At 49.5% G+C, this 18,326-nt stretch overlaps 1 protein-coding gene across 3 annotated transcripts in view; it reads right to left on the bottom strand.

Annotated features, from left to right (window-relative positions):
* Window positions 1-5,185, bottom strand: part of HIVEP2 (HIVEP zinc finger 2) — a 239,601-nt gene extending 234,416 nt beyond the window's left edge. Inside the window, exon 1 of one of the 3 annotated variants that reach the window (XM_077289201.1) lies at window positions 4,849-5,185. The gene's annotated coding sequence lies outside the window, so the exon portion shown is untranslated. Of the gene's footprint in view, window positions 1-4,509 lie in introns of all 3 variants that reach the window. The other 2 variants (XM_077289200.1, XM_077289203.1) reach the window with 2 other exon arrangements.
* Window positions 5,186-18,326: the final 13,141 nt, after the last annotated feature.

Genomic DNA, 18,326 nt, shown 5'->3' on the forward strand with positions numbered 1-18,326 from the left:
AACAACCCATAATTGCAGGCTAGACGCAAAATTCCTTACAAAATGTATTGATAGGTTTATGGGAAAATAAATGTGTATTATGCTCCCATGAGGACGGTTTGAAGATTGTCGGAGCTTTTATACAGATCAAGGCTTCTTTGATTTAGGTCAACTTCATGGAGCAATAAGCAATTGGATAACCACTGGTTAAACGTCGCAGTATCGTAAAAATACACCTGCTCGGCCTAATAAGAACATTTTACGGGCCGATCATTGTACCATGTTATAGCGCAACGTTCCAATGAAAGAATGGACCTTTGGGCCCAGATCCTCTATGGTCTCTCGGATTGCACCAATTCATTAAGCTCATATACATTCCATAATGTGAGCTCGTTTTCATGAAGGACACCGCTTAGCATTCACGTACAGAACCTCTGCACATGAACGCTACATCAGTTTGAGGCGCTCTGTTATCATCACTATGGCTTCTGAGAAATAATATGTAGGAGGAACCCAGAAAAGCGTGTTGGCATTCCACCAAAAGAATAAAATGTATGTGCACACTGGCCAGGAATGTGCATGGAGCGGACAGTGTGTGCACACATCCCCACTCATATATTTTACTTCTATGTCCAGTTGTAGTAGTCGGCGTGCAAAGGAATCTGTGACAACTGGAAATGAAAGCAAGGGAGGAATTCTTGTTTAATCCATTGTAAGAATTACCAAGAAAACACTTATCTCCGAGCATTGCCCTTGGCGTAGTCAGAGTGCAGTGTGATGTCATCATGAGATTGGTTATCGTCTAGGTGGGGTGAGTCTGCTGGAAACCATAAAGGCGATCTATTAATCATAAGCAGATAACATGTCAGACCAGGGCTACACGGTAACATAACCTCAGCCTCGGGCAGGTCAGGCAGCTGAATCATACGACACAACTACAAGAGGTGAATGCGAGCGCTCGTTCACACGTCCGATTCCTCCACACACAAGAAAAACAGACCAATTATTCTGATCAGAGTGTAGTACAAGGGTCATCCAATTGTCTCGTATGTAGAGAAATTAAAATGAAAAAAATTGCCCCACATTGTGACGGTCTGTGAAAAAAATCACTCGGCGCCTGGATGTCATCCGAGCATGGACCAATTTTTTCATGGACCCATTGCAGATTTTGATCAAAATCGCAAGTCATTATGATTTTTTGCAGACCTCTCGATCTGTGAAAAATCACGGACAGGAGAATGGCTCCATGGACTATTACAGGTACAATTGCTATCAATGAAAACCACATATGCGAAGATCAGACATCTGAAAGAGGCCTACACAGCATTTAGGATTCCCTTCTACCGGTGGGACTTGTAGATATGGTCAACCGCAACTTCATTGGGCCCAATGTTATGACGACTGCACTAATTTGTACGCAACTGGTTTATGATGGCAGTATTGACCTTCGATGTCACGTGTCCACTAACCCTAGCTGAGCATATCACTTTAAAGAGTAGCCGCCATTTTAATTTTTAGTTCATGAACCAATGGTCCACATGAAAATAAGCAACTCTGTAATATATCTTATCAGACCATGTTCTTTCTTTCGCCTCCACGACTGATCCTTCACTTTCAATTCATAGGTAAAGTCTGAAGTCAACAAAGACAGATTTTGCCATTACTGAGACAGGAGATGACAGCTGGTGCTTACAGGATTCTATAGAGGGGAAAGGAAGAGGAAAGAGGAGATAGAGTCAGACAGATTTTACTGAAACAACCACGTATGTTCTCCATAGAACTTTATGAGCACCAACTGTCATCTCCAGTCTCAATAATGGGAAATGTATCACTGAGGACAGATTTTACCAGTGAAGCGAGTATTAAAGATCAGCCCAGGAGGAGAAAGAGGCAGATTTCTCTGATCAGATGTATTATAAAGTTTCATATTTTCATTTGCACCATTGATTTGTGAAATAAAAATTCAAACAACATATATACTGTAATCTTCAAATTAGCCCAACCAAACTGATACATTAAATTTAATATCATTTATAAAAATGATGACTTTTACATTTATAAAAATAACCTTAATCCTTTAACCCTTATACCCAAACACAGCTGTAACGGAGGTGTATATGGCTTATACGCAATAACATTGGAGCAGCTAATGCAATACAATCCACAAGATACAAAGGAATAATAATGCTACATCCAATTCTGCAAGGCTCGGGATATTTATTTGCTTCTCTAATCCAGGGCACGCAAAGGGTGGGAAAAGCAGGAAAGGATTGGGGATTTTCCACTGAAGGATCCCCCAAGCAAGCGGGGATAGTACTGTTCTTCTGACACAGGAAATCCCATGGGACAATGTACACTGGATTAATGCACAGTTTCCCAGGCTGCCAGCAGAGATGACGACACGCCTGACAATAGATCACAGCTATTCCTAGGCATCCATCATCCCAAGTGTCCAGACAGAAAGGAGATCATTCTCTCCCTGCAGGGTAATGTTCTGCAAGAGGAGAAAGAAGGGAGAACATCTGGCCTGATGGCAGGCAGAGCCCCTTGTTAACCCCCTTCCTGCGACTATTACACGTCATGGAACATTCCCGGAACGGGCCAATGTTCCACCCACTCCTGAGAACACACAGGCATCCGAAGACACAGGCGAGCACAGACCCAGACAGATCTGGGACTCAATGGGTGAAAACATGCAAGCATTGCTCCAGACAGGGCCTGCAGTATCCTGCACCCACAGCTCTGCAATGGCCGGACCCCACAGGGAGAACAGCAGGACTCTTACCTCGAATGGGAGATTCTCACTTATTACCTGCACGCTATTGACCCCTGTTATCAGCCAGCTGAGGGTGCATACAGTGATCCTCAATGGAATCCTGGAAAAAAAATGGCTTCCCCACAATCCCCCTTTTATCTAGCACATCCGCAGTTCTGAGACCCCCAGAGACTACAGATTTGTGAAGTATATATTTACAGGCTCTAGAGCCAGCGTAAATGTGGACACAGGGTTAAAGTTTCCAGCTATATAGACAGACAGACAGCGGAGCATGAATATTTCAGCAGCTCACAGTGCATGGACAACAAAACAAACTAGTACTAGTAGCCTGATGTCACTGCATGGCCAGGTGGGTATAAAGCCGAGTATACAGGCATAGGGGTACACAGAGCCAGCGAGCCTGGGCACAAGAGGTGTCACCTGAGGAATGCTGAGAAACAATGGACCGAGGACTGCACAATGACAGGTGCCATATTGGTAAACACATACACATGTATAACTGTGTCTTATATATACAGAGAATACACAGGATATATACAGTATAAATAGATATACACGGTACTCCCCCTGCGTATTCCCTGCATAGTCTATATACATACTGTATATAAGACATAGGATAGACCTGATGCCCAGCTCTGCCATATATACTGTATATACAGATATACAAATACACAGATACAGAGAATACACAATATATATACACTCCCTATGTATTCCCTGTATAGTCTTATGCACATAAGACATAGGATAGAGCTGATGCCAAGCTCTGCTCTCTCTCTATACAAATACGCAGATACAGTCCGTATACATATGTAAGACATATATATATATAATACTAAGTGCATACAAACATGTATACAAATACGCAGATACAGAGAATACAGAGGGTCACTCCATGGCAGTGGGCATCACGCCACACAGGTTGCCACACATGATGCCCAGAGTGCCTATGTGGAGTCAGTGTAGTGCCGGGGGTGAGTAGGAAACCTTAAATAGACTGAGCCCAGGCAGTGGCAGACCTGTGCCCCCTCTCCCCTGCCTGCTGTCATTAGGAGCCATGCACATTCCTGTGGATATTAGGCAAGCCTCTTCCTAATCTGCATACATTCCCAGCCTGGGTATTCCCCACATTTCCCAACTACACAGGAGCCCCCCCTATAGGCCCAGGGCACTCATATAGGGAGGGGGTGGGCACATGCATTGACTAGTCTTTATACTGGAATTAGTGGCCTCCATGTCCCTGGCACTGCAATGACTGCAGTGGGGGAGGTGGTGAGGCTGGCATCCTATGCCAGCATTACTCACAGTGCTATGGGGACAGCACCCCATAATCCCCTAATAACGCAGGCTGGCGTGTGACGGTGCCCATACACCAGGAGGATACAATCTGGGTCATATGTGCCCCTGGCACTGCCAGCATCCTAATACTAATGACGTGCCTACCTGCCCTCCCCGATGGGCACCGGGTAACCCCTGACAGGGGGCTTTCCTCCAATCCCAGGGCTCTGTGAGGGGATCACCAGCACATAGAAGGGGCTGTAGGAATATCAGGAGATGCCAGGGCACAATAGTGAGCATTGCCAAGGCAACAAGCACACGGCTATAGTAGCCAGCCCCATGCCACACATCACACAGGCACCTGGCACAACTACCATGCCACCCTGGCATAACAGTGGGGTCGGGACCCTCTAGATGATGGATAGGGAGAACACAGACGCAATAACATGCAAATGGGGGCGGCTGCAGCCACTCACCGGGTCGGAGGCTCAGACGATCTCTATCAGACTGCCAGTGTTGTGGGCACCACACTAATAATCCCGGGCACATCCTCCATGTGGAACAAGTAGCTGCGGATCGCCCCCTCCTCCTCCTGCCGCCACTGACAGCCGGGGAGAGGCTCCCGGGGACGTGCTGACGGCTCTGCTGCTGCCTGTCACTGGCAGCTATGTGTGGGCATGATGTGTGTGCTGGGCAGGGGCAGGCAGAGTTCACACGAGGAGGAGGAGGGGAGAGGAGGAGGAGGAGGAGGGCTGCTGGGATCGGGGGATCCCTGGGAACAGATCACTCAGCCTGGCACACACAAATGGCAGTACCTGTCACGGAGAGGAGGGGGCAGGAAGCAGAGCCGGGAGTGACAGGAGCGTGGCGCGTCCCCTGGTTGTCCCTGTCATGGCAGCGCAGGGTGCCCTCAGTGAGCCGGTGCTGCCCTCTGCATGGTGAGCGTCTTCTTCAGGAGGAGGACTGCTGCCTCAGGTGGCGAGCGCTGCACAGTAATGCCCGCTGAGCGTGAGGGCAGCTGCGGGCTCCGGTGCGGGGCAGACACGCGGGTTATTCCTGGCACCGCTTCCCAGAACACAACTAAGGGAGGAAGAGAGCGGAGAGCAGAGCGGGGACGAGAGCGCAGCCAGTGACGTCATCGGATCCCCCAGCGCGTCCCGGGGAGAGGAGGAACCAGGCACAGAGAGCAGAGCGGCACTGACAGCACAGGCGGCGCTGAGGGCACGGGGGGGGGGCACTGACAGCACGGGGGGCACTGACAGCACAGGCGGCACTGGGGGGCACGGGGGGGGGGGCACTGACAGCACGGGCGGCGCTGAGGGCACGGGGGGCACTGACAGCACGGGGGGCACTGACAGCACATGGGGCACTGACAGCACAGGCGGCACTGAGGGCACGGGGGGGCACTGACAGCACGGGGGGCACTGACAGCACAGGGGGCACTGAGGGCACGGGGGGGGCACTGACAGCACGGGCGGCGCTGAGGGCACGGGGGGCACTGACAGCACGGGGGGCACTGACAGCACAGGGGGCACTGACAGCACATGAGGCACTGACGGCACAGGCGGCACTGACAGCACGGGAGGCACTGACGGCACAGGCGGCACTGACAGCACGGGGGCACTGACAGCACAGAGGGCACTGACAGCACAGGCGGCAATGGCCGCACGGGGGGCACTGACAGCACATGAGGCACTGAGGGCACGGGGGGCACTGACAGCACATGAGGGCACGGGGGCACTGACAGCACAGGGGGCACTGACAGCACATGAGGCACTGACAGCACAGGGGGCACTGACAGCACGGGGGGCACTAACAGCACAGGTGGCACTGACAGCACAGGGGGCACTGACAGCACAGGCGGCAATGACGGCACGGGGGCACTGACAGCACGGGGGGGCACTGACAGCACATGAGGCACTGACAGCACGGGGGGCACTGACAACACAGGCGGCAATGACGGCACGGGGGCACTGACAGCACGGGGGCACTGACAGCACGGGGGGCACTGACAGCACAGGGGGCACTGACAGCACATGAGGCACTGACATCACAGGGGTCACTGACAGCACAGGCGGCAATGACGGCATGGGGGGGCACTGACAGCACGGGGGGGCACTGACAGCACGGGGGGCACTGACAGCACGGGGGGCACTGACAACACAGGCGGCAATGACGGCACGGGGGCACTGACAGCACAGGGGGCACTGACTGCACAGGCGGCACTGACAGCACGGGGGGCACTGACAGCACAGGGGGCACTGACAGCACAGGGGGCACTGACAGCACAGGCGGCACTGACAGCACATGAGGCACTGATGGCACATGAGGCACTGACAGCACAGGGGGCACTGACGGCACATGAGGCACTGACGGCACATGAGGCACTGACAGCACGGGGGGCACTGACAGCACGGGGGGCACTGACAGCACAGGGGGCACTGACGGCACGGGGTGTTGTGAATTCTGCTTTTGGGCTCCCTCCGGTGGTTGTAGGTGGTAATGCAGTTGCCCCTGAGTTGCAGCCCTGGTCAGGTGTATCTGCTGATTGCAGATCTGACTGGGGTATTTAGGCGTGCAGGATTCATTAGTCCTTGCCAGTTGTCAATTGTTGTTGGGAGGTGTAGGACCTCTGCCTGGTTCCTCCTGCCTTTCTGCCAAATCAGCAAAGATAAGTGTCTGGTTCTTTTTCCCTGTGGCACACATGTTGTGTGCTTCACAATTCAGTGCTATTCTTTGTGTTTTCTTGTCCAGCTTAGATTGTGTCAGTATTTTCTCAGTCTTGCTGGATTCTCTGGAGTGGCAGATATACATTCCATGTCTTTAGTTAGATTGTGGAACTTTTTGTATTATCTGCTGTGGATATTTTTGGAAGGGTTTTAAAGGGAACCTGTCACCACGTTTTTGGAAGATGGGATAAAAATAGTGTTAAATAGGGGCAGAGGTGGGCATTACATTAGTGTGTGTGTTATGCGTTTATTACCCACCTAAGTTGCCGAAATAACTTTGCAAAGTCTCCGTTTTCGCCTGTCAATCAGGCTGGTCAGGTCACATGGGCGTGGTGTCTTCACCCAGATTTGGCGTAGTTTTCCGTTGGTGGCGTAGTGGTGTGCGCATGCCCAAAGTCCGGAATCCTCTTCCAGGGGATTTAAAATAGCGCGGTGTTCGTTATTGCATTGGTGATCGGTGGGCGCGGCCATCTTCCTTTGGCCGCGCGTGCGCAGAAGCGGCGCTCTGCTGGCCGCGGCTTCAGGAAAATGGCCGCGGGATGCCGCGCGTGCGCAGATGGATATCGCGGCGGCCATTTTCCTGAAGCCGCGGCCAGCAGAGCGCCGCTTCTGCGCACGCGCGGCCAAAGGAAGATGGCCGCGCCCACCGATCACCAATGCAATAACGAACACCGCGCTATTTTAAATCCCCTGGAAGAGGATTCCGGACTTTGGGCATGCGCACACCACTACGCCACCAACGGAAAACTACGCCAAATCTGGGTGAAGACAACGCCCATGCGACCTGACCAGCCTGATTGACAGGCGAAAACGGAGACTTTGCAAAGTTATTTCTGCAACTTAGGTGGGTAATAAACGCATAACACACACACTAATGTAACGCCCACCTCTGCCCCTATTTAACGCTATTTTTATCCCATCTTCCAAAAACGTGGTGACAGGTTCCCTTTAATACTGACCGCCTATTTATCTGTCCTATCCTTTCCTATTTAGCTAGAGTGGCCTCTTCTGCTAAGTCCTGTTTTCTACCTGCGTGTGTCTATTCTTCTCCTACTCACAGTCATTATTTGTGGGGGGCTGCCTATCCTTTGGGGGTCTGCTCTGAGGCAAGATAGCATTCCCATTTCCGCCTATAGGGGTATTTAGTCCTCCGGCTGTGTCGAGGTGTCTAGGGAGTGTTAGACACACCCCACGGCTACTTCTAGTTGCGGTGTTAGTTCAGGACTGCGGTCAGTACAGGTTCCACTGTCTCCAGAGAAAGTTTCATGTGGCTCCTAGGTCACCAGATCATAACAACGGGGGCACTGACAGCACAGGCGGCACTGACGGCACGGGGGGCACTGACAGCACAGGCGGCACTGACAGCACAGGCGGCACTGAGGGCATGGGGGGCACTGACAGCACAGGCGGCACTGAGGGCATGGGGGGCACTGACAGCACAGGAGGCACTGACAGCACAGGCGGCACAGAGAGCAGAACGGCACTGACAGCACGGGGGCACTGACAGCACGAGGCACTGACAGCACAGGCGGCACTGACGGCACAGGGGCACTGACAGCACAGGAGGCACTGACAGCACAGGCGGCACTGACAGCACAGGCGGCACTGACAGCACGGGGGCACTGACAGCACATGAGGCACTGACAGCACAGGCGGCACTGACGGCACAGGGGCACTGACAGCACAGGAGGCACTGACAGCACAGGCGGCACTGACAACACATGAGGCACTGACAGCATGTGAGGCACTAACAGCACGGGGGGCACTGACAGCACATGAGGCACTGACAGCACAGGGGGCACTGACAGCACAGGCGGCACTGACAGCACGGGGGCACTGACAGCACGGGGGCACTGACAGCACAGGCGGCACTGACAGCACAGGCGGCACTGACGGCAGGAGGGGCACTGACAGAAAGGGGGCACTGACAGCACAGGGGGCACTGACAGCACAGGCGGCACTGAAAGCACTGACGGCACAGGAGGCACTGACGGCACAGGCAGCACTGACAGCACAGGCAGCACTGACGGCACCGGAGACACTGACAGCACAGGAGGCACTGGCAGCACAGGTGGCACTGACAGCACGGGCAGCACTGACATCACAGGAGGCACAGGAGGCACTGACAGCACAAACGGCACTGACAGCACTGGAGACACTGACAGCACAGCAGGCACTGACAGCACAGGCGGCACTGACAGCACAGGAGGCACAGGCGGCACTGACAGCACTGGCGGCACTGACAGCACAGGAGGCACGGGCAGCACCGGAGGTGCAGGAAGCACTGACTACACTGACAGCACAGGTGGCACTGACAGCACAGCCGGCAAAGACAGCACTGACAGAACAGGTGGCACTGACAGCTCAGCCGGCACACACTGCACTGACAGCACAGTTGGCACACAGCCAGTGACGTCATTGGATCCCCCAGAGTGTCACGGGGAGAGGAGGAACCAATCACAGAGAGCAGAGCGGTCTCACAGCACAGGCGGCACTAACAGCACGGGAGGCACTGACAGCACAGGCGGCACTGACACCACAGGATACATAAAGAAAGACCTTGCACTCAACTTATGCTCTTTGTAAATTTTTAATGTAGTACCCAAAAACGTTTCGGTCCAACACACCGGACCTTCATCAGTTACGTACTGTGTGTGGAATTATGGGGAGAGACAAAACAGCGGAATCCTCCGCTCGTCTGTTCCGCGTCCAAACACGGCACACTATTCCTCCTTCCAGCATAAGTGGATCTTATCCTTTGCCACCTTGCATCTCAGACGCCGCTCCCTCCGTGTGCCCAGAGACACTGTTTTGTCTCTCCCCATAATTCCACACACAGTACGTAACTGATGAAGGTCCGGTGTGTTGGACCGAAACGTTTTTGGGTACTACTTTAAAAATTTGCAAAGAGCATAAGTTGAGTGCAAGGTCTTTCTTTATGTATATTGTAAGGTGTGGGAACCTACCTTTGCACCACCACCAGTAGTGCACACGTTTCTACCATTGATACCACAGGAGGCACTGATAGCACGGGAGGCACTTACAGCACAGGAGGCACTAACAGCACAGGAGGCACTGACAGCACGGGAGGCACTGACAGCACGGGAGGCACTGACAGCACATGAGGCACTGACAGCACGGGGGCACTGACATCACAGGAGGCACGGGCGGCACTGACAGCATAGGCAGCCCTGGCAGCACAGGAGGCACTGCGAAGCACAGCAGGCACTGACGGCACGGACAGCACAGGAGGCACAGGCAGCACTGACCAGCACCTTTCTGGAAAAGTATAATATTACAGGGTATATACACTAGATTCCTTGATAGGGCATTGATCCAGGGAACTAGTCTGATTGCCGTATGTGGAGTCGGGAAGGAATTTTTTTTCCCCAATGTGGAGCTTACTGTTTGCCACATGTTTTTTTTTTGCCGTCCTCTGGATCAACATGTTAGGGCATGTTAGGTTAGGCTATGGGTTGAACTAGATAGACTTAAAGGCTATGTGCACACGTTTCGGAAATTGCTGCGGATCCGCAGCGGATCCACAGTTGTGGGTCCGCAGCAGTTTCCCATGAGTTTACAGTACAATGTAAACCTATGGAAAACCGAATACGCTATGCCCATGCTGCGGAAAAAACACGCGGAAAAGCAGCGGTTTACATTCTGCAGCATGTCAATTCTTTGTGCGGATTCCGCAGCGGTTTTACACCTGCTCCATAAAAGAAAACCGCAGGTGTAAAACCGCAGTGGAATCCGCACAAAAACTGCGGTAAATCCGCAGGAAAAACACAGTGTTTTTGCCCTGCGGATTTATCATATCTGTTGCGGAAAAATCCGCAGAGGACCATTCTACGTGTGCACGTAGCCTAAGTCTTCCTTCAACCTTAATAATAACTATGTTACTATACATTTTAAAATTTTTGATCTTTTTTTGCTATTTTTTTATGTTATCTTTTTGTTCCAATAGTGTACTTGATCCTGCATGGGTTTGATCACTTTTACTATATATTGCAATACCACAGTTAGTGTTGAGCGATACCGTCCGATACTTGAAAGTATCGGTATCGGAAAGTATCGGCCGATACCGGCAAAGTATCGGATCCAATCCGATACCGATACCCGATACCAATACAAGTCAATGGGACTCAGGTATCGGACGGTATTCCTGATGGTTCCCAGGGTCTGAAGGAGAGGAAACTCTCCTTCAGGCCCTGGGAACCATATTAATGTGTAAAAGAAAGAATTAAAATAAAAAATATTGCTATACTCACCTGTCCGACGCAGCCGGGACCTCAGCGAGGGAACCGGCAGCGTTGTTTGTTTAAAATTCGCGCTTTTACTTGGTTACGTGAGGTCCCGGCTTGTGATTGGTCAGGGCGGCCATGTTGCCGGGACGCGGACCAATCACAGCAAGCCGTGACGAAATTACGTCACGGCTTGCTGTGATTGGTCCGCGTCCCGGCAACATGGCCGCCATTAACCAATCACAAGCCGTGACGTCACGGGAGGCTGGACACGCGCGCTTTTCAAAATACGCGCATGTCCAGCCTCCCGTGACGTCCCGGCTTGTGATTGGTTAATGGCGGCCATGTTGCCGGGACGTCACTGGAGGCTGGACACGCGCGCTTTTCAAAATACGCGCAGGTCCAGCCTCCCGTGACGTCACGGCTTGTGATTGGTTAATGGCGGCCATGTTGCCGGGACGCGGACCAATCACAGCAAGCCGTGACGTAATTTCGTCACGGCTTGCTGTGATTGGTCCGCGTCCCGGCAACATGGCCGCCCTGACCAATCACAAGCCGGGACTTCACGTAACCAAGTAAAAGCGCGAAATTTAAACAAACAACGCTGCCGGTTCCCTCGCTGAGATCCCGGCTGCGTCGGACAGGTGAGTATAGCGATATTTTTTATTTTAATTCTCTTTTTTACACATTATTACATTAATGTTGTTGCGATACCCAATACCCGATACCACAAAAGTATCGGATCTCGGTATCGGAAATTCCGATACAGCAAGTATCGGCCGATACCCGATACTTGCAGTATCGGAATGCTCAACACTAACCACAGTATTGCAGGATATAGTGAAAATGTTGGTATCCTACGGAGCACAAGGGGACTGAACTCACAGCAACTGATGTCTTCAACAGATCCCCGACTGCCATAGTAACCCATTAGTTCCCGATTGCAGCCAGGTATCTTATTACCTGAAACATGCTTTGAAGGGCTGGCCAATGACCATAGCCAGACACTAGACTAGTCCAGCTGCCACCAGCGTGGCAGAGAATAGACAAGTCTTTCCCTATGCACATGCAAGGGATAGATCTATCAATTACCTTCTGCAGCGCTGGGAATAGTTGGCTGAGCATGAGGCCGGACTAGTCTTGTCTTGCTCTATGGTCCCTCGCCAGCTCTTCAAAGTATGTTATCTCCGAAATACTATAGCGTTTCAGAGAATAATAAGCGTGGCTGAAGTCAATCATCCAGGTATTGAATCATACTACCCATGCTTTGGGCAGCATGAATCACCTGACAGGTTCCCTTTAACCCCTTAACCCCCGGAGCTTTTTCGGTTTTGCGTTTTCATTTTTCGCTCCCCTTCTTCCCAGAGCCATAACTTTTTATTTTTCCATCAATATGGCCATGTGAGGGCTTGTTTTTTGCAGGACGAGTTGTACTTTTGAACGACACCATTGGAAAAAAAACGGGGAAAAAATTCCAAGTACCGTAAAAATTGCCAAAAAAGTGCAATGTCACACTTGTTTTTTGTGTCGTTCACATAATTTTGCCACTTTCACACTTGCTATTGTATTTTCCTCAATAAAAAAATACAAAGTCTAATATTTTTGACCAGTTTGTTTGATTTGGTTTTATCTTTCTACTTTGCGCACTTGTGTTAAAAATCTGATGTTATTTTAGTTCAAATTTATGCAGTAATATGGAGAAATCAGAAGGGTTTACAAACTTTTAAGGACCTCTATACAGGGCCTCCATTAGGGCATTACTACTCTCACAGTTGATTGGGGCCCAGTGAGCAGAAATAAAGAGGGGACCTAGACCCAGTGCGGGCTCATCTCTTGTGCTTTTGCTCACGGGGTCCCAGGGCATAATAAAGTAGTGGGTGCCGGCGCAGGGAACCTTCCTGCAATGTGCAACTCCAAGGAAGTCCCTCCACTTCTTCTGTGATGCGCTGATGATGACATGTACGCAATGACATAATCGCATATACACCGTCATTTATGTGCGCTACTCTCCTTGACTACAACACAACACTCTTCTTGACACCAGAAGCGGAGCTGCGCCTGCAGGGAATCGTGAGAGGTAAGTATGAAACTTTTTTTTTTAAATAAAATTACCGTATTTTTCGGACTATAAGACGCACTTTTTTTCCTCCAAATTTGGGAGGAAAGTGTGGGTGCGTCTTATAGTACGGATATAGCATGTGGGGAGGGGGGCAGCAGCGAGTGGGATCGCACTGTTATCCCACTTCAGGATGTCCCGGAATCAGCTGCTGGGGAAAGCACATGGCCCCGCTGATTAAGTGCAGTGAATATTTATTAGCTGCTCCCCGCCCACCGATCAGCTGAGCGGTGAGCCAGGAGCAGCAAATGAATGCTGCACTTAAGCAGGGACACACAGTTTCCCCAGCACTGATTCCGGGGAGAATCTGTGTGTCCGGGGGAGGAGGAGGCAGCAGCAGGGGCCAGGAGATCGCTGCATACCTGCCTGTGCTGGACGCTGAACTGTCTGGTGCACAGGGAGGACCTGTGTGATGTCAGAAGTGGGCGGGCTGGAGCATCACATGGCAGCTCAGAGCCCTCCCTCTTCTGACATCATCACAGGTCTTTCAGACTCCCACCTAGAATCTGCAGCTTCCTCTTATGTCCTGCGCTGTGGAAAGGCAACAACAACAGGGAGGGCTCTGTGTGTGCAGCCATGGGATGCTCCAGCTTTTACCTCACCACAGTGTGGCTGGCTGCCACAATTAAGAGGTCAGTCTTTACAAAACACAATAAAGCACTCTGCCACTCCTTTGGTGAACTATAACTCCCAGCATGTCATAGGATCTGCAGGACATGCTGGGAGTTATAGTTCTCCCATGGGATTTTAAAGCAGCACTCCAGTGTTATTTTGCAGTGCTGGAGTGGTGCTTTCACTATAAGCCCTGTGCACCCATTCTTAGGGCTCATTTCCACATGCGAGGCACACGTCCGTATCTCGCATGTGGAAACCAAGCTGTGGAGCCGGCACTCCAGAGCGGAGCGTGCGGCCGCATAGGAACACATGGAGCTGCACAGCTCCGCTCCAAAGTGCCGGCGCCAGAGCTTGGTTTCCACATGCGAGATACGGACGTGTGCCTCGCATGTGGAAATGAGCCCTTATACTCACCCTCCAGCGTCTTCATATCGTACTTCACAGACACCACACTGGTCCCGCAGCTTCCAACATAATAACATACTATTATATATAATAACACCACATATAATAGTATGTTATTTATGTTATTAAATATTTTACCACATTTTTTTTGCTTCAAATATTTTTTTCCCTATTTTCCACCTCTAAAACCTGGGTGCGCCTTATAGTCCGAAAAATACGGTAATTAATTGGGCTTGGGGGGAGCAAATGATGATGAATTGTGAATGTGGGACAGTGAATGATGATGTATTGAGGTGGCGAAGTGCAAATAATGATGAATTGAGGGTGGGGAGAGCAAATAATAATGATACATTGAGGGTGGGGGTGAGGAGAGCAAATATTGATGAATTGAGGGTGAGGGAGAGCAAATGATAATGAATTGAGGGTGGAGAGAGCAAATACTGATGAATTGAAAGTGGAGGTGGGGGTGCAAATAATGAATTGAGGGTGGGGTACAGCAAATGATAATGAATTGAGGGTGGGGAAGAGCAAATGGTGATGAATTGAAGGTGGGGGAGAGCAAATGATAATGAATTGAAGGTCAGGGAGAAAAAAATTATGAATTGAGACTGGTCGATGGGGACAGCAAATGATAATTAAGAGTGTGGAGAGTAAATGATGATGAATTGAGGGTGGGGGAGAGCAAATGATAATGAATTGAGGGTGGGGAGGAGAGAAAATTATGATGAAGTGAGACTGGGTGATTGGGACAGCAAATGATAATGAATTTTGGGTTAGTAGAGTAAATGATGATGTATTGAGACTGGGGGATGGGGGACAGTAAATGATGAATTGAGGGTGGGGAGAGTAAATGATGTATAGGGACTGGGGGATGGAGGGCAGTAAATAATTGTGTATTTAGGCTTGGTGAAGTGTAAATGTTGAATTGAGAATGGGGAATACCAAATGTTGATGAATTGAGAGTAGGGGTTTGAGAGAGGACATGACATATTGAATTGGAGCAAAGGGTGGCATGTAAATATAATGAATCGGGGGAGCAGGAGGTACAGAGTGGGGTATTGAGGATGCAGGAGTGTGACTGGTATTGAAATGAGCGAAAGATGCTAATTAATTTTTACATTTATTGGGTGGAGAAAGTGGCTATTTATAGTTAGTGGGGGCACAGTGGTGGATTACAATTTATATTTTGGATGATGGGTTGCATAATAACTAATGATATATTATGGTGGGTGCACGTCTGCATTCAGCTGTGTAGTGTAGAAAGTGGGGAATGTGCACTGGAAGCGGTGTTCTACATAACTGTGTGTTATTTTCTACAGAGACGAGTCCTGGCTGGAAGAAGTGATGACGGTCTGCACTGTATGAAGAAGAATAGATAAGATGAAGGACTTCAACTAGAGATGTCACTGGTGAGTCAGTGTATTACCTGTACATTTGCACTATATGTTGTATACTATACAAAGAGCTCCTGTGTATGAAGTAACCGGTGATTACTGTATTATCTGTACATTATATACTATATACAGAGTTCCTGTGTGTAATGTTACTGGTGATTACTGTATTATCTGTACACTGACACTATACACAGAGCTCCTGTGTGTAATGTCACTGGTGATTACTGTATTGCCTGTACACTGACACTATATGCAGAATATGCAGAACTCCTTTTTATAATGTCATTGGTAATCCATGTATTAACTCTACACTGACATTATATGCAGAGCTCCTGTGTATAATGTCACTGGTGATCCCTGCATTGACTGTACACTGATATTATATACAGAGCTCCTGTTTATAATTGAACTCATGGTAATATTAGTATCATGTTATTTTTTTTATTAATGATCAGTATTGTAGTATTGTAGTATTCAGTTACTATGGTAATATGTGATATGGTCATGGTGTGGCAGTATTATTCTCTTGTATGTGGTATTATTTGTTTACTATGTAGTGGTAATATGTGGTCATCTGTTATCATGTTATGGTATTTGTTCCTTGTATGTGGTATTATTCAGTCACTATATGATGTTAATATGTGGTTTGGTCATGATGTGGCAGTATTTGTTCCTTGTATGTGGTATTATTCGGTCACTATGTGGTGTTAATATGTGGTCTGGTCATCGGGTGATGGTATTTCTCCCTTGTACATGATATAATTCAGTCAATATATGGCTGTAATATGTGGTCCGGCCATGATGTAACGGTATTTGTCTCCTGAATGTGGTATTATTGGTCATTTAAAAAAAAAATGTATGTGACACATTCTTGTAAATAAAAATAAATAAAAGTATACCTAAAAAGAGTATTGGGTATTTTAAGAAATGTTTAATATGGTAGCATAGAGTAGAGTAGGGCTTAAAAAATCTTTTGGCCAAAACAAAAGCTGATGGCTATGCATATAATCTGTTGTTCAATGGAAACTATTAATGTATGATTGGTGAGGACATGGTGCAGATGTGGAGTTTTTCCAACAGTGGGAGGTAGGACTGTGGAAGGTTTGAAGGATTGAGGCTGAGCTGAGGTGGAGCCTGTTCAGAGTCTCAAAAGGGCCCTCAAATTTTACCAGTATGAGGCCCTTTACTTCCTGGTAGCAGTATAGGCTTCGTACAAATCCAAACGTTTTTACTGCATACAAGAGGAAAATCATATAACAGTTATGAGGTCTTAGGACAGATAAAGGCCTGTTCTCCTTGGACCAGTCTTCTTTGCCATTACGTGGAAAGAACTTGTGTAGGATTCCCCTTCTGCGTTTCTAGCAAGTAGGGGGGTTTCAAATCAGTCCAAAGGTTGTGGAGAAGGGGTAGAGGAGGAAAATAGACACTAGTACCTTCTGTTCTGTTCATTGCTATGCGGGCCCCATTTGCACAACCCTCACTGTGATTTATATGCATTACTATGACTTGTGGGTGGCTTACATTTTCCCCTATGGAATGAAAGTTGGAAGCAATCCTGTAAAAATCACTAAGAACCTGACATGGTTACTTGCATCTTTATACCCATAGGGAAATAAAATATAAATCACTCTAAGGCTATGTGCACACGTTGCGGATTTTGATGCGGATTCGCAGCATTTTTGGAAGGGCAGAATTGCATCATATCCGCAGTGTAGTGCACAAGCAATGTTAGTCAATGTGAAATTGACATTTGGTGTGCACATGCTGCATGGATTTGCAGGGTTTTATTTTCCGCAGCATGTCATTTCTTTTTGGGGATCTGCAGTGTTTCTGCACCCTTTGACTTCCATTGTGTCAGACCAATCTGCAGCAAAGCTGCAGGTTTAAAAAAGATCTGCGATTTTGCTGCGGATGTGCCTGCAAGAAACTCTGCAGATCGGGAGGGGGAAGAGAGTGTGGGTGAAGACTATTTGTGTGGGTGGAGACTGTGTGTGTGGAGATGATGTGTGTGTCTGCTTGTGTCTGTGTGTGTGTGCGGGGGCTTGCAGGGCTGTGTGTGTGTGTGTGCGGGGGTCTGCGGGTGTGTGCGGGCTGTGTGTGTGCGGGTCTGTATGTAGGCAGGCATCCGATGGGACTACTAGTCCCATCCGGCTATGCCTGCTACAGTGACAGCTTGAGAAAGGTTCCTGTTGGGACCGAAACGTCGCTTCCTGGGCTGATTAAATAGCTCTTTTTCACTACAAACGGTGTGCTGCCTCCAATTTTTCTTTTTTATAGATAGATATGGGATAGATAGATATTAGATCTGTAGATAGATAGATACATGTATCTATCTATAGATCTATCTATAGATCTATCGTCTATCTATCCATCTATGTATCTATCTATCTGTGTGTGTAAACATTATTCTTTAACCCCTTTCTGCCATTGGACGTACTATTCCGTCCATGTGGGGTGGGCCCTAATTCCCAAGGACGGAATAGTACGTCCAGCGCGATCGGCCGCGCTCACGGGGGGAGCGCGGCCGGGTGTCAGCTGCCTATCGCAGCTGACATCCGGCACTATGTGCCAGGAGCGGTCATGGACCGCCCCCGGCACATTAACCCCCGGCACACCGCGATCAAACATGATCGCGGTGTGCCGGCGGTACAGGGAAGCATCGCGCAGGGAAGGGGCTCCCTGCAGGCTTCCCTGAGACCCCCGGAGCAACGCGATGTGATTGCGTTGCTCCGAGGGTCTCTCACCTCCTATCCCTGCAGGCCCCGGATCCAAAATGGCCACGGGGCTGCA

The sequence above is a fragment of the Ranitomeya variabilis genome, chromosome 2 (genome assembly GCF_051348905.1).
Source record: "Ranitomeya variabilis isolate aRanVar5 chromosome 2, aRanVar5.hap1, whole genome shotgun sequence".
Taxonomy (NCBI): Eukaryota; Metazoa; Chordata; class Amphibia; order Anura; family Dendrobatidae; genus Ranitomeya; species Ranitomeya variabilis.